Raw genomic sequence first — 16,578 nt, forward strand, 5'->3', positions numbered from 1 at the left:
ATGTTATCGTTGTGGAAAGACAACGCACGATCAGAACCAGTGCTGGTTCAAAAATCAGGAATGCAGAAAATGTGGCAGGCTTGGATCGGCATTGACGGTCATGAATAAGCAAGATTACAAAAGGTTATTCCCACATATTCCCCTACGGGATACGGAGATTGTATTGAAAACATACACGGGGCAAAGAGTATACCCCATCGGGAAGATAGAGGTAAAGGTGGCCCACAAGGGCAAAGAAAGCCGAGGAATGGACTTATATGTGCTACCTGAGGGAGGTCCACCACTACTGGGACGGGAGTGGATTAGGAAAATAAATATGGACTGCCATTCCTTAAAAGCACTAATGGTAGATTCCGGTAAAAAAGATGTCAAACCTAAACGATTGTCCAGAATATTGGACGATGCTAAAGAGGTGTTCCAACAGGGACTGGGAACACTGAGAGGAATTACGGCAAACATCAAGGTTGAAGAACACGCAAACCCGAAATTTTTCAAAGCCAGACCGGTACCTTATGCGATACGACCTGCTGTGGAAGCTGAGCTGGAAGGGCTAGAACGTTCAGGAGTACTGTCTAAGGTAGACTGGAGTGAGTGGGCCACGCCCATTGTCCCCATCATGAAGCGTTCATCGAGCAACAAGCCGGGGGAACCGGGGAAGGTTCGCATCTGTGGAGATTTCAAGATCACTGTTAATCCGGTGCTTCACACGGTGCAGTATCCGCTTCCGCGGATTGAGGATATCTTCGCTTCGTTGTCTGGCGGGAAACACTTCACCAAGATAGACCTGGCGCAGGCGTACTTACAGATGGAAGTTGAGGAAGAGTCACGCCAGTATCTCACGATCAACACGCATAGAGGCTTGTACCGGTATAATAGACTGGTTTTTGGAGTGGCATCGGCTCCAGCAATTTGGCAGAGGGCCATGGAGCAGGTATTACAGGGAATTCCAGGCACACAATGTTACCTGGACGATATTCTGATTACAGGAGATGATGACGAGGAACACCTTGCAAATTTGGAACTGGTGCTCACCAGATTGAAAGAATATGGACTTCGAGTTAATCGCCAGAAATGTGAGTTCTTTCAGAAGCGGATCTCGTACTGTGGTCATGTCATTGACCAGGAGGGGCTTCATAAGTCTCCTGACAAGATCGAAGCTGTTGTGAAGGCTCCCGCTCCGGATAATGTATCCCAGTTGAGGTCGTTCCTAGGGTTGATTAACTATTACCATAAGTTTCTGCCAAATTTATCCACGGTGCTGCACCCGCTGAACGCTCTTTTGCAGAAGGGAGTACCACGGAAGTGGAGCGAGGACTGTAAGAGGGCCTTTCGCAAAAGCAAGGCATTGATCACCTCAGAGGAAGTGTTGGCTCACTTCAACCCAACGCTGCCTATTCGTTTGGCTTGTGATGCTTCTCCATATGGTATTGGGGCAGTACTCTCACACAAGTTGCCAAATGGCCTGGAGAGGCCAGTCGCGTTCGCATCCAGATCATTGACCTCCGCTGAGCGCAACTATGCTCAGATAGATAGGGAGGCTCTCAGCCTTGTGTGGGGAGTAAAGAAGTTTAATCATTACCTGCAGGGCCAAAAATTTACGCTTCTGACAGACCACCAGCCGTTGGTATCCATTTTTAACCCTAAGAAGGGTGTTTTGGTGATGACAGCACAGAGACTCCAGAGATGGTCCCTTTTCCTAGGGGCACATCAATATCAGATTGAATTCAAAGGTACAAAGCAGCATGGTAATGCTGATGGGCTGTCGCGCCTGCCACTACCTACAGAGGAGGAGGCACCGACGGTTGGCCCTGTTGAGTTATTTCACTCGACCATCATCGAATGTTTACCAGTCACCAATGCAAGTATTGAAAGAGAAACCAGGAATGACCCGACACTGTCCCGGGTCTACGAAGTGACAGTGAAGGGATGGCCAGCACATGGTGATCCACTGTTACCGGCATTCTCAGCAAGACGAGAACAGCTGTCCGTCTGTCAAGGAACATTGATGTATGGAACAAGGGTGATTATTCCTCCTAAGTTAAGAGAGAGAGTTCTAAAGGAACTGCATGAAGGTCATCTGGGGGGAGTCAAAATGAAAAGCCTTGCTAGGGCTTATGTGTGGTGGCCGGGTATCGACCAACAGATAGAGGATCTGACGAAAAGCTGCTCAGGGTGCCAAAAAGTGCAAAATGCACCTCCGATTGCACCGCTGCATCCATGGGAATGGCCTTCAACCCCATGGCAACGTGTACATATTGACTTTGCTGGTCCATTCATGGACTCCATGTTTTTAATTGCGGTGGACGCACATTCTAAATGGCCAGAAGTGATTAAGATGACTACCACTACCTCGGAAAAGACGATCGCGGTGCTAAGAATGATATTTGCAAGAAATGGATTGCCAGAACAAATATGTTCAGACAACGGACCGCAGTTCGTGTCAGAAGAATTCCAGAAATTCATGAAGAAGAATGGGGTGAAACATTATACCTCTGCCCCATATCATCCGGCTACAAACGGGTTGGCCGAGAGATTTGTACAAACGTTCAAAAAAGCAATAAAGGCCATGAGCGAAGATCAGATTCCACTACAACACAAGGTGGACAAATTCCTACTGGCATATCGAAACGCCACTCATGCAGTGACAAACCAAAGTCCTGCCATGATGTTCTATAACAGGAGGTTACGGTCCAGGTTGGACTTGTTAAAACCAAATGTGCGGAGGGAAGTTGAAAACAAACAGTTCCAGCATATAAATAACAAGACCACTCGGAGTTTCGAAATAGGACAACCAGTGTTAGCCCGGGACTATAAAAACGAGAAATGGCAATCTGGAACAATTCGGGCCAGACAAGGACCCCTGATGTACACGGTAGATATTGGTGAAAATGTAATACGGCGTCATGCTGACCAACTGGTAGAATCGAGAACAAGGGTCGAACCCATGGTTACGGCAGAGACAACCGTGGAAGAAGTTAGTGAACCTGAAGCATCTACCTCAGAAGTGAATGTACCTGATGATGATGTCCAATCCATAAGAGACCAACTAGATGAGTCACCCCAGCAACGAGAATCAGAGACCCCTGAAAGGCGTTATCCAACTCGAATCAGGAGGCCTCCTCAGAGACTGAATCTTTGAACTGTTTTGCATGAAGTTGTATATATATATGTTATTGGGCCAGAAATTCCAGAACGGGGCTTGCAGCGCGTGCAAGCCCCGTATTTGCACTTACCCCGCGCTCCTGCCGATCAGCTCCAGGGACGCCTGCACTTGCAGAAACTGAAAGAAGAATCCCGGGCAGCGTATGACGTCACGCCGCCCAGGAGTGCAGCCAGCGCGGACCCAGGAGCGTGCAGTGTAAGTGAGACACGCCCCTTGAGGTCTCAGTTTCACTGGACACGCCCCCAATGTTTCTGTCAAGCTGCTTTGCTTTTTTACATGCAAAGCAGCAGTTTAAATAGGTTTTTGGAAGTTTTTTGAAGATTTTGGTAACTTTTATAAACTTTTTAAAATGTTTACATTATTTTGAGTAATCTGAAGTAGTTTTAAAGAGAATTAAAGCAATTTAAAGACTTTTAAAAGCCCTAAAAGATTTTTTTTAATTCCATTTATTTATTTAGCAATGTCGTCGTCATACGTGTCTTCACACTGTTCCCTTTGGGGAACTGTATGAAGTGGTGGAAGGATTTATGGCCGTGATTAACGCTCATTCCGTGACCGTAACCATCTTTGAACCAGCCATTAGGGCGGTTAGTCCTATGGCGGGAGGGTTTTACGGGCTCCCACAAGCTATACAAGGAGGGGGGGCCACCCACACCCACGGACGCAAATATCCCACTGGATGTCAACCCAGAATTTAGAGCCGGAGCTCCGACTCCACTTGCCGGGACTGTCTGGAGCGGGGTTCGAAACCCTACCCTGATCTGGCCCAGCGGCGGGGATCCTACCGCTATGACAAAGGCCCAATCCGATTAGCAACGTGAAATGGCAGCATAGGGCTCCAGTCACAGGGAGGGAAAAGGCGCAGGAAACATATGGGTGTCACCTTTTGTGCGGAGTGGGCCTTTTGCGTAGCAGTAAGCATCCCCGCCGCTGGGCCAGAAGGAGTAGGGTTTTGAACCCCACTCCAGACAGTCCCGGCAAGTGGAGTCGGAGCTCCAACTTTAAATTCTGGGTGGACATCCAGCGGGATACTTGCGTCCGTGGTGTTGGTGGCCCCCCCCCTCAGATGGGTTGTGGGAGCCCGTAAAACCCTCCCGCCATAGGACTAACCACCCTAATGGCTGATTCAAAGATGGTTACGGTCACGGAATGAGCGTTAATCACGGCCATAAATCCTTCCACCACTTCATACAGTTCCCCAAAGGGAACAGTGTGAGGATACGTCCGATGATGACCTCTTGCGCAATGCACCTCCTTGGACCCTCAGTCGCAGATGCGAGGGGGCAAGTCGTGCAATTGTTAAATTTTTTATTTTATTGACATGTAAAATGTTGGCCCAATAATTCCCTTCCAAATGCGCTAGTACAGTCGGGGTACTTACGCATCTGGCCGGATGAAATGCTGGTTTTCAGCATGCACAGTGCATGTGGGGAAAACCGGCATTTCCTGTCACAGAATCACAGAATCACAGAATCACAGAAACCCCACAGTGCAGATAGAGGCCATTTCGGCCCATCGAGCCTGCACCGACACATATCCCACCCGATCCCTATAACCCCTACACCAACACATATCCCACCCTATCCCCGTAACCCCACGTATTTAATCCCCCTAATACTAAGGGTCAATTTATCATAGCCAATCAACCTAACCCGCACATCTTTTGGACTGTGGGAGGAAACCGGAGCACCCGGAGGAAACCCACGCAAACACGGGGAGAATGTGCAAACTCCACACAGACAGTCACCCGAGGCCGGATTCGAACCCGGGTCCCTGGCGCTGTGAGGCAACAGTGCTAACCACTATGCCACCGTGCTGCCCCTGAACGAAGGGGTTCAGAGGCAGAACGCGTGCGACTGCACAGGCAGCGCATGCGCAGTATAATTCGCCGCTTTCATTAATGCTTTCAGTGAGGTCCAGTCATTACAACTTACACATGAAAAAAGCATGGGTACAGTTGCTACAGAGGCTGCGGAGGAAGATATTTCTTATCGTGGAGCTTCTGAAAGTATGTATGTCTGTATATATTCCTTTGCGTGTTATGTATATATTCCTTTACTTATGTGTATGAATGTATTATTTAATTATGACTTTCAGAGAAAGTAACTTATTGGAAAATCATAATTAAAAACATACATTCATACACATTAGTAAAGGAATATAAAACATACATACATATACGTAAAGGAATATATGTGGACATACATACATAACTCATTCTCACATTCCATTCACACAGCCACAATTGCTCCTTCTACCTACCGTTCTGAAAACCCTTTTAAAAAATAAATTTAAACTTTTAAACTTACTTAAAATTTCTTAAAATAACTTCCCTCCCTTTCCCAAACAAAAATATTGCATTTCAAAAGCTCCACGATAAAATATATCTTCCTCCGCAGCCAATGAACAACTTTACACTTGCTTTTTTCAAGTGTAACTTCTAAGGACTTAACCTCACGGATTTCATGAATGAAATCCACGAAGTTCACTGCGCAAGCGCTGCCTGTGCAGTCGCACGCGCTCGAGGTCTGGAAATGCCGGCGTTCCCCGCATGCGCTGTTCATGCTGAACGCCGGCATTTCCAACGGCCAGAAGCGTGAGTAAGCCGACCGTACTCACGCTTCTGGCCTGGAATTTCTGGCCCATTATGTTATGTTAAATGGGGATATAACTGTTAAGCTAAAAAGGGAGGATTGTGGTGTATGTAATCTGTTCCACCTTAAGAGAAATACCTTAAGAGATGTACTACTTTCTCTTGGCTGCTGTATACTGTAATACCAGTGGTGACCACACCGGTATATAAGTGTTGTGTAGGGATTTGCTGGGCAGTTCAGCCCTGACCTCCGAATAGTAAAGACCTGTTAAAAGTTATTCTTGTTGTCTGTGTCCAGTGATTGATCATACGCATAACTGGGACACACAGACTCAACATGACCCCTGAACCTTCCCCCTCTGACCCTCAGAATCTCACCCCTCTGAACTCTGAACCTTCCCCCTCTGACCCCTTAATCGCCCCCCTTTGAACCCATGAATCTTCCCCCTCTGACTCCCAGAATCTCTCCTCTCTGACCCCTGAACCTTCCCCCTCTGACCCCTGAAGCTTCCCCCTCTGACCCCCAGAATCTCCCCCTCTGACCCCTGAATTTGCCCCCTTTGACCCCCAGAATCTGTCCCTCTGACCCCTGAATCTCTCCCAGTCTGATGCCTGAATCTGCCCCCTCTGACCCCCAAAATCCCCCCACCTGAATCTTCCCCTTCTGACCCCAAATATCTCCCCCCCGACCCCCAGAATCTCCTGCTCTGACCCCCTGAATCTCCCCCCTCTGACCCCTGAACCTTCCCCCTCTGTCCCCCAGAATCTCCCCCTTTTGACCCCCAGAATCTCCCCTCTGACCCCTGAACCTACCCCCTTTGACCCCCAGAATCTCTCCTGTCTGATACCCAGAATCTCCCCCCTCTGACCCCCAGGATCTCCCCCCTTTGACCCCAAAATTCTACCCCTCTGACCCTCAGGATCCCCCACCCCAACCCCCAGAATCTCCCCCTTTTACCCCCAGAATCTCTCCCCCCTGACCCTCAGAACCTCCTCTGCTCTGACCCCCAAAGTCTTCCCTGCTGGCCCCCAGCATCTCCCCTCTCTGACCCCTGAATCTTCCCCCTTTGACCCCCAGAATCACCTCAGAGCCCTCTGACCTTCCCCCCATCCCCAGAATCTTCCCCCTCTGACCTCTGAACCTTCCCCCTTTGACCCCCAGAATCTCTCCCCTCTGACCCGCAGAATTTCCCAAACCGACCCCCAGAATCTCCTCCAGTCTGACCCCCAGAACCTCCTCTGCTCTGACCCCCAGAATCTCCCCCCAGAGCCTGACCCCTGAACCTTCCCCCTTTGACCCCCATAATCTCCCCCCTCTGACCCATGAACCTTCCCCCTCTGACCCCTGAGCCTTCCCCCTCTGAACCCCAGAATCTCCTCCTCTGACCCCTGAATCTTTCCCCTCTAACCCCCAGAACCTCTTCCTTCTGACCCCCAGAATCTCCCCCCTCTGACCCATGAATCTCTCCCAGTCTGACCCCTGAATCTGCCCCCTCTGACCCCCAGAATCTCCCCCCTCTGACCCCTGAAACTTCCCCCTCTGACCCCTGAACCTTCCCCTTCTAACCCCCAGAATACCCCCTCTGACCCCTGAATCTGCCCCACAAATCCCCAGAATCTGCCTGTTTGACCCACAGAACTCCCCCTCTGACCCCTGAATCCTTCACCTCTGACCCCCAGAATCTCTGACCACCCAGAATCGTCCCCCTTTGACCCCTGAATCTTCCCCGTCTGACCCCTGCATCTTCCCACATTGACCCCAGAATCTCCTCCTCTGACCCTGGAACCTTCCCTTTCTGACCTCCAGAATCCCCCTCTGACCCCTGAATCTGTAACCACAAACCCCCAGAATCTGTCCGTTTGACCCCCAGAATCTCCCCTCTCTGACCCGCAGAATCTGCCCCCTTTGACCCCCAGAATCTCTCCCCTCTGAACCCCAGAAACTCCCCCCTCTGACCCTCAGAATCTCTCCCAGAGGGGGCAGATTCAGGGGTCAGAGGGCTGAGATTCTGTGGGTCAGAGAGGGAAGATTCTGCGGGTCAGAAGGGGAGATTCTGGGGGTCAGAGGGGGAAGATTCCGAGGGTCAGAGGGGGCAGATTCAGGGGTCAGAGGGCTGAGATTCTGTGGGTCAGAGAGGGAAGATTCTGTGGGTCAGAGGGGGAGATTCTGGGGGTCAGAGGGGGAAGATTCTGTGGGTCAGAGGGGGAGATTCTGGGGGGTCAGAGGGGGAAGATTCTGAGGGTCAGAGGGGGAAGATTCTGAGGGTCAGAGGGGGAGATTCTGGGGGTCAGAGGGGGAAGATTCTGAGGGTCAGAGGGGGAAGATTCTGGGGGTCAGAGGGGGAAGATTCTGGGGGTCAGAGGGGGAAGATTCTGGGGGTCAGAGTGGGAGATTCTGGGGGTCAGAGGGGGAGATTCTGAGGGTCAGAGGGGGAGGTTCTGGGGGTCAGAGGGGGAAATTCTGGGGGTCAGAGGGGGAGATTCTGAGGGTCAGAGGGGGAGATTCTGGGGGTCAGAGGGGGGAAATTCTGAGGGTCAGAGGGGGAGATTCTGGGGGTCAGAGGGGGGAAATTCTGAGGGTCAGAGGGGGAGATTCTGAGGGTCCGAGGGGGGAGGTTCTGGGGGTCAGAGGGGGGAGATTCTGGGGGTCAGAGGGGGGAGATTCTGGGGGTCAGAGGGGGGAGATTCTGGGGGTCAGAGGGGTGAGATTCTGGGGTCAAAGGGGACAGATTCAGAGGGTCAAAGGGGGCAGATTCAGGGGTCAGACTATTCTGGGGGTTAGAAGGGGAAGGTTAAGGGGTCAGCACTCGGGGGAGATTCTGGGGGTCAGAGGGGGAAGATTCCATGGGCCAGAGGGGGGAGATTTTGGGGGTCAGATCTGGAGGAGGCTCTGGGGGTTAAAGTGGGGGAGATCCTAGGGGTCAAATCTGACCCTCAGAATCTCCCCCCGACACCCAGAATTTCTCCCCTCTGACCGCTGAATCTCTCCCCTCTGACTCCCAGAATCTCCCCCTTTTGACCCCCAGAATTTCCCCCTCTGACCCCCAGAATCTCCCCCCTCGACCCCCAGAATCTCCCCCCTCTGACCCCTGAACCTTCCCCTTCTGATCTCCAGAAACCGACCCTCACCCCCAGAATTTCTTCTGACCCCCAGAATCGCCGCCCTCTGACTCCCAGAATCTACCCCCTGACCCCTAGAATCTACCCCCTCTGACCCCCAGAATCTACCCCCTCTGACCCCAGAATCTACCCCCTCTGACCCCTAGAATCTTCCCCCTCTGACCCCTAGAATCTTCCCCCTCTGACCCCCAGAAACTCCCCACTCTGACCCCTGAACCTTCACCCTCTGACCCCCAGAATCTCCCCCTCTGACCCCTGAACCTTCCCCCTCTGACGAATCTCCCCCTCTGACCCCTGAATCTGCCCCCTTTGACCCCCCCAGAATCTCTCCCTTCTGACCCCCTGAACTTTCCCCCTCTGACCCCTGAATCTTCCCCCTCTGACCCCCAGAATCTCTGACCCCCTGAATCTTCCCCCTCTGACCCCCAGAATCTCCACCCTCTGACCCCTGAACCTTCCCCCTCTGACCCCCAGAATCTCCCCCCTCATCCCCAGAATCTCCCCCCTCTGATCCCCAGAATCTCCCCTTCCGACCCCCAGAATCTCCCTCTCTGACCCCTGAATCTGCCCCCTTTGACCCCCCCAGAATCTTCCCCCTCTGACCCCCAGAATCTCACCCTTTGACCCCCAGAATCTCCCCCCTGACCCTCAGAATCTCCCCCTGACCCTCAGAATCTGCCCCCCGACCCCCAGAATCTCCCCCTGACCCCAGAATCTTCCCCCTCTGACCCCAGATTCTGCCAGTCTGTGTCATTGCCTGGCACTCGTGTTTTGCGAATGTTGTTAAGATCTGGAATGCACAGCATGGAAGGGCGGTGGAAGCAGGTTCAATAGTAACTTTCAAAAGGGAATTGGATACTTGAAAAGGAGAAATTTGCAGGGCTCTGGGGAAAGAGCAGGGGAGTGGGACTAATTGGAGAGCTCTTTCAAAGAGCCAGCACAGGCACGACGGGCCGAATGGCCTCCTTCTGTGCTGTACAAGTCCATGAATGTTACCTGCCACTTACCAGCCCAAGCCTGAATGTCGTCCAGGTCTTGTTGCATGCGGGCACAGACTGCTTCATTATCTGAGGAGTTGTGAATGGCACTGAACACTGTGCAGTCATCAGCGAACATCCCCACTTCTGACCTTATGTTGGAGGGAAGGTCATTGATGAAGCAGCTGAAGATGGTTGGGCCTAGGACAGTGTCCTGCAGCGATGACTTGGGGCCGAGATGATTGACCACAACCATCTTCCTTTGTGCTAGGTATGACTCCAGCCAGTGTAATGATCAATAACATGTCATTCTATAGTGGACACTAGGTGGAGCCGTAGAGCTGTGTAGAGCTGTATATAGCTGTATGTATATAAGACTACACTACCCAGCTGTATGTGTTCGAGACTACATTACCCATGAGGCACTAGGCTACCCACAAGGCAGCAGTCAAGATGGATGCCTCTACAGATACAGTACCTAGTCCACATGTGCTCAATAAAAGTGTCTAGCAAAAGCTAGCTGTGTTCATAATAAGAATGTCTATTTATTAATGAACATAATATGGTACGAGGATTGGTGAAGATCTGCTGAAAATTGTGAAAAGCGAAATGGAGAATTTGAAGCCACCAGAGCGTTTGAAACTCACAGGAAATATCGACTACAATTGGCAGACTTTTAAACAACAATTCGAACTCTACAATGCAGCCATCGGATTCGGTACGAAGCCAGACGCAAGGAAGATAGCGTTGCTGCTTACGGTTGCAGGCCCACAGGCGATAGAGGTATTTAATACATTTGTATTTAATCCAGAGGAGAACAGAGAAAAATTAGAAGATGTGCTAAAAAAATTTGATGCACATTGCTCTCCCAAAAAGAATGAGACGTATGAAAGATATATCTTCCGTTCTCGGACACAGCAACAAAATGAGACTTTTGATAGCTTTATAACTGATCTGAAACTGAAAGCACAGACATGTAATTTCTCTGAGCTCAAAGCATCCATGATTCGTGACCAGATTGTGTTTGGTATTCATGATAAAAAAGTCAGGGAACGTCTGTTGAGAGAAACCGAACTAAATTTGGAAAATGCGGTGAAAATATGCCAAGCCAGTGAGCTAGCTCGAAAGCACGCGAAGACTTTCAGTGAAATCAATAATGATGCGATTGTAATGAGTGATAATGCTGCTGTCAGTGCTGTGTCCTACAAGGGGAAGAAACATGGGCAGAACAGAAATGAAAAGCAATCGGAGGATGAAATTTTTAATTGTAAACGCTGTGGTTACAAACACCAGTTAAGACAATGCCCAGCGTTTGTAAAAATGTGCACAAAGTGTAATGGAAAGAATCACTTTGCCAAACAATGCTTTTCAAAGGTAAAAACAACGAAAGGGCAACAAGTTAGTGTGATTGAGGACACTGATTTAAGTGACATTTTTTGTAGGAATGGTGTCATGTGACGATATCAAAAAAGATACAGAAAATGTGCAGCCCTCAGAAATGGACAATGCTGAACATAAAGTCAATGCAGTAAAAGTGGACAAATGGATGATCCCACTGCAGATAAATGGAGCATTAGTTTCATTGAAACTGGACACTGGGGCAAAAGCAAACGTAATCAGTATGAGTGACATAAAAAATATGAAAGAAAAGCCCAAAATACAGAAAAAGTCAGTGCTACTGAAGAGCTATAATGCACAGGTGTATGCAGACTTAAAGTGACAGTCAAAGACAAAGTGCATCATCTCATGTTTTCTGTTGTGGCTGAAAGACTTGATTCGATACTAGGTGACAAAGCTTGTGAAGACTTAGAACTGGTCAAGAGAGTCTACTGTATAAACTGTGCCATAAGCAGACCAGATGACTCAGGTGATGAAGCAGAGAGCCCATCAAGGATGAAAAGGCCAAAGGGTATCCATGTCTTCAAAAAGCCTAGTTTCTCCAAGAAGAAAGAAAAAGACTTTAAGGTCAAAGAGAAGCCAAAGGAAGAAAAGCACAAAGAGGAAAAACACAAGGAGAAAAAGTCCAAAGATATAACCGCAGCAGATGTTATTAAGCAGTGGAAAGAGAAAAAGAAAAAGAAGAAGCCTGCACCAGAGCAGGAAGCAGTTCCGGTGGATACTCCTTCTTCCCTCAGGCCAATCTTTGGTGTTCCATTAGCCGAGGCTGCTGAGAGGACTATGCTGTATGATGGGATCCAGCTGCCAGCAGTTTTTCGAGAGTGCATTGACTACATTGAGAGTTATGGCATGAAAAGTGAAGGAAACACTGAAACCCTCTCCAAGCAAAGATCGCAAGGAGACCTCGATCTATACAAGAGCAGATTGATGACAATGCCGCAACTGCATCTTGTCATTCACCGCCAGAACAATCTCATGAAGACACATCAGACTTACCCGTGTTGAGAAGATCCACACGTGAAGTAAAAAAGCCTGATAGACTTAATCTTTGAGTACAATGTAAAGCTTTGAAAATGTGTTGACTGTTTTGAAAATGTTTATGTTTATAGAGCACTAACAAAAGTGTTACTGATATTATCTTTATTGTTTTCTTGAAAGTTGATTGATATTGATTTTGTTAAACCTCAAAGAAAGGGGGATGTAATGATCAATAACATGTCATTCTATAGTGGACACTAGGTGGAGCCGTAGAGCTGTATATAGCTGTATGTATAAGACTACACTACCCAGCTGTACATATATTAAGACTACATTACCCATGAGGCACTAGGCTACCCACAAGGCAGCAGTCAAGATGGAAGCCTCTACAGATACTGTACCTAGTCCACATGTGCTCAATAAACGTGTCTAGCAAAAGCTAGCTGTGTTCATAATAAGAATGTTTATTTATTAATGAACATAAGAGCCAGTGGAGAGTTTTCCCCCTGATTCCCATTGACTTCAATTTCACTAGGGCTCCTTGATGCCACACTCGGTCAAATGTTGCCTTAATGTCACTCTCACCTCACCTCTGGAATTCAGCTCCTTTGTCCATGTTTGGACCAAGGCTGTAATGAGGTCTACAGCCGAGTGGTCTTGGCGGAACCCAAACTGAGCATCGGTGAGCAGGTTATTGGTAAGTGTTGCTTGACAGCTCTGTCGCTGACACCTTCCATCACTTTGCTGATGACTGAGAGTAGACTGATGGGGTGGTAATTGGCCGGATTGGATTTGTCCTGCTTTTTGTGAACAGGGCATACTTGGGCAGTTTTCCACTTTGTTGGGTAGATGCCAGTGTTGTGGCTGGACTGGAGCAGCTTGGCTAGAGGCATGGCTAGTTCTGGAGCACAAGTCTTCAGCACTACAGCCGGGATGTTGTCGGGGCCCAGAGCCTTTGCTGTATCCTGTGCGTGCATCCATTTGATATCACTGTGGGCCATCAGCAGCAGCAGAATTGTATTCCACCACAATCTAACCTCATGGCCCAGTGAATTGTATTCCACCACAATCTAACCTCATGGCCCAGTGAATTGAATTGGCTGAAGATTCGCATCTGTGATGGTGGGAACCTCAGGAGGAGGCCGAGATGGATCATCCACTTGGCACTTCTAACTGAAGATGGTTGCAAACATTTCAGCCTTTTCTTTTGCACTCGTGTGCTGAGCTCTGCCATCATTGAGGATGGGGATATTCATGGAGCCTCCTCCTCTCGTTAGTTGTTTAATTGTCCACCACCATTCACGACTGGATGTGGCAGGACTGCAGAGCTTTGATCTGATCCGTTGATTGTGGGATCGCTTAGCTCTGTCTATAGCATGCTGCTTCTGCTTTTTAGCATGCATGTAGTCCTGTGTTGCAGCTTCCCACTGCATTTTTAGGTATGCCTGGTGCTGCTCCTGGCATGCTCTTCTACACTCCTTATTGAACCAGGGTTGGTCCCCTGGCTTGATGGTAATGGTAGAGTGAGGGAAATGCTGGGCCATGAGGTTAGATTGTGGTGGAATACAATGCCTCATAGATGCCCAGTTTTGAACTGCTAGATCTGTTCTTAAACTATCCCACTTTGCACGGTGGTAGTGCCTCAGTGTGAAGAGGGGACTTGCCGTCCACAAGAACCATGCAGTGGTCAATGGAAATAACACACATTTGAAGGGGGTGAGGGTCTCCCGGGAGCTCAGATACCTTGTTGGGTGGGTGAAGAGGGAGCTTTACTCCGATCTGGGAGTGTTGCCACTAGATGCAAAGAGTTGAAAGCATTGTATTCCCCAGTACGAACTCCCCTCACCCGATGATCTGAACAATTCTCTGAAAATAGTTTTTACCATTGCAGATTTAAAGTGAGACAAAGTCGCAAGATTAACAAATGGTTTATGCCCCTAACAGGTAAGAAAACCCACAAAAGAACCGGGAAATAGTCCCTCACACTATTGGGAGTGGTCGCTTGCCGAGAATGCAAGAGGCATAGCAAAGCCCCGACCTCCAGCACCTAGAAGGACTGTTGGTGAAGTTTCTCAGGTGGGACACTCCTCTGTCAGATATTTTAAGAGATGTTGATCCATTTATTTTAAATGGGAACTTGCCTGAGATTTGCTTCTGCGTGAGGGAGCAGTCCCTCCCACTCCCCGGGCTATTACTGGGATTGTCAGCCTGTTGACTGGTGGAGTGGATGGTGGAAGAGGAGCAGTGGCCCCGGGCTTTCTTACCCTAGAGCTAGGACTGGAAGGTGGGCTCCGCTACCCATCTGGGGGAGTTTCTCTGTAATATTCAAGCCTTTGCTCGTGGATTGGTGAGAGATCGGAATTGATCCAGGAGCTGGCCACAAACACACCAATACAGAGAAAACAGCAACAGCTCCCCCGGACCCACAGGCAGTAACGGGGAAAGAACTGGCCCCTAGCAAGTCACAGGACAGGACGGGACTGGTCGAGACGGGACTGAACGAGATGAAACAGGACTGGTCGAGACAAGACTGGACCAGATGGGACGAGACGGGACTGGATGAGGCAGGATTGGGCTGGACGAGACAGGATTGAACTGGATGAAACGGGATTGGGCTGGACGAGATGAGACGGGATTGGAGTGGACGAGACTCGACACGACGGGACTGGACGAGATGGGAGTGGACCGGATGGAAAAGGACGGGACTGGATGAGACAGGACCGGAAGGGGACTCGACTGGACTTTGCTCAGAGCGTCGGTGGGAAACTCAAGCGGCAGCGGGGCTATAAAAGGCTCCAGAGACCAGGTAAGGCCTCAGAGTGTCGGCGGGAAACTCGAGCGGCAGCGGGGCTATAAAAGGCTCCAGAGACCAGGTAAGGCCTCAGAGTGTCGGCGGGAAACTCGAGTGGCAGCGGGGCTATAAAAGGCTCCAGAGACCAGGTAAGGCGTACTAATCTCCGAACTCAAAACTCAAAGGGAAGGAGAGGTAAAAAGAAATCGAAGTGTGACGTCACCAGAAAGCAGGTAAGTGATTGGTTGGTGAGTATTTCACTCTTTTTAAACTTAAACTCTGCGGTTTAAAGTTTCTAAGGTGTGATATTCATCATCTAGTTTGTTTGTAAACCAGAGCCCTTAAATATATCATTTAGCTGTAAGGTAACTTCAATTCTGCGATTTATATTTTCTAGGGTCTCTCTGGTGTAGCGGGGACTTCTGCCATACAAGCGCCCTAGAGTATATCTTTAATTGGTGGTATTGAATTAATTTAAATTAATTAAAGGGTAAGTCATGTCAGGACAGCCCAGCACCATGTTATGCTCCACCTGCATTATGTGGGAATTCAGGGACACTGCCGGTGTCCCTGACGACCATGTGTGCTGGAAATGTATCCAGCTGCAGCTACTAGCAGACCGCATTGAGGCACTGGAGCTGCGGATGGATGAGTTTTGGAGCATTCGTGATGCTGAGAGGGTCGTGGATAACACGTTTAGTGAGTTGGTCACATCGCAGGTAAGGGCTGCACAGGCAGAAGGGAAATGGGTGACCATCAGCCGGAGCAGTAGAAGCTGGCAGGTAGTGCAGGGGACCCCTGTGGCCATCCCCCTCTCAAATAGGTATACTGATTTGGATACTGTTGAGGGGGATGACTTACCAGGGGAAGGCGGCAGCAGCCAACTTCCTGGAACCGGGGGTGCTTCTGCTGCTCAGGAAGGGAGGAAAAAGAGTGGGAGAGCAATAGTGGTAGGGGATTCTATCGTAAGGGGAACAGATAGGCGTTTCTGTGGCCATAGACGTGACTGCAGGATGGTTTGTTGCCTCCCTGGTGCCAGGGTCAAGGATGTCACTGAACGGCTGCAGGGCATTCTGAAGGGGGAGGGTGAACAGTCAGAGGTCGTGGTTCACATTGGGACCAACGTCATGGGTAGGAAGAGGGATGAGGTCCTGCAGCAAGAATTTAGGGAGCTAGGTAGCAGATTAAAGAGTAGGACCTCAAAGGTTGTAATCTCTGGATTACTCCCGGTGCCACGTGCTAGTGAGTATAGGAATAGGAGGGTAGAACAGATGAATGCATGGCTAAAGAGTTGGTGCAGGAGGGAGGGCTTTAGTTTCCTGGATCACTGGGTCTGCTTCTGGGGAAGGTGGGACTTGTACAAGTCAGACGGGTTGCACCTGAACCAGAACGGGACAAATATCCTTGCAGGGAGGTTTGCTAGCACTGTTGGGGGGGGGGTTTAAACTAACTTGGCAGGGGGATGGGGTACAGAGTGGAGCTATAATAGGCGGTGATGTACAGCCAAATACGGAGGAAAAAACAAGTCAGCTGGGAAAGCAGAGCAAATATGTAACGG

The sequence above is a fragment of the Somniosus microcephalus genome, chromosome 23 (genome assembly GCF_052327205.1).
Source record: "Somniosus microcephalus isolate GS21.2 chromosome 23, FLI_Smic_1.0, whole genome shotgun sequence".
NCBI classification, from domain to species: domain Eukaryota; kingdom Metazoa; phylum Chordata; class Chondrichthyes; order Squaliformes; family Somniosidae; genus Somniosus; species Somniosus microcephalus.